A 204-nucleotide genomic window follows, 5' to 3' on the forward strand; every position below is an offset into this window, starting at 1 on the left:
TGAGACCCCCGCTGCTGCCCTCAGCTGCAGGCTGCTGGGGGCCCCCGGGGGCCCCCAGTCGTCTTCGGCTTAGTGCTGCAGCTGCAGCTGCTGCCAGGGCTTCTACGGCCTCCCGGCACTGCAGGAGGCCCCAGCCTTTGGGCTGCTCGGAGCTGCTGCAGCTGCTGCAGCCGCTGCAGCTGCTGCAGCTGCTGCAGGTGGGGG

The 204-nt window shown here is 71.6% G+C and overlaps 1 protein-coding gene across 1 annotated transcript in view; it reads right to left on the reverse strand.

The window, feature by feature from the left end:
• Positions 1 to 204, reverse strand: part of ETH_00034090 (uncharacterized protein) — a gene marked incomplete at both ends in the record, with an annotated part of 2,004 nt that overhangs the window by 1,026 nt on the left and 774 nt on the right. The gene's annotated exons all lie outside the window — the stretch shown is intronic.

This window comes from Eimeria tenella, genomic scaffold (assembly GCF_000499545.2).
Source record: "Eimeria tenella Houghton genomic scaffold, Eth_scaff2925, whole genome shotgun sequence".
Classification (NCBI taxonomy): domain Eukaryota; phylum Apicomplexa; class Conoidasida; order Eucoccidiorida; family Eimeriidae; genus Eimeria; species Eimeria tenella.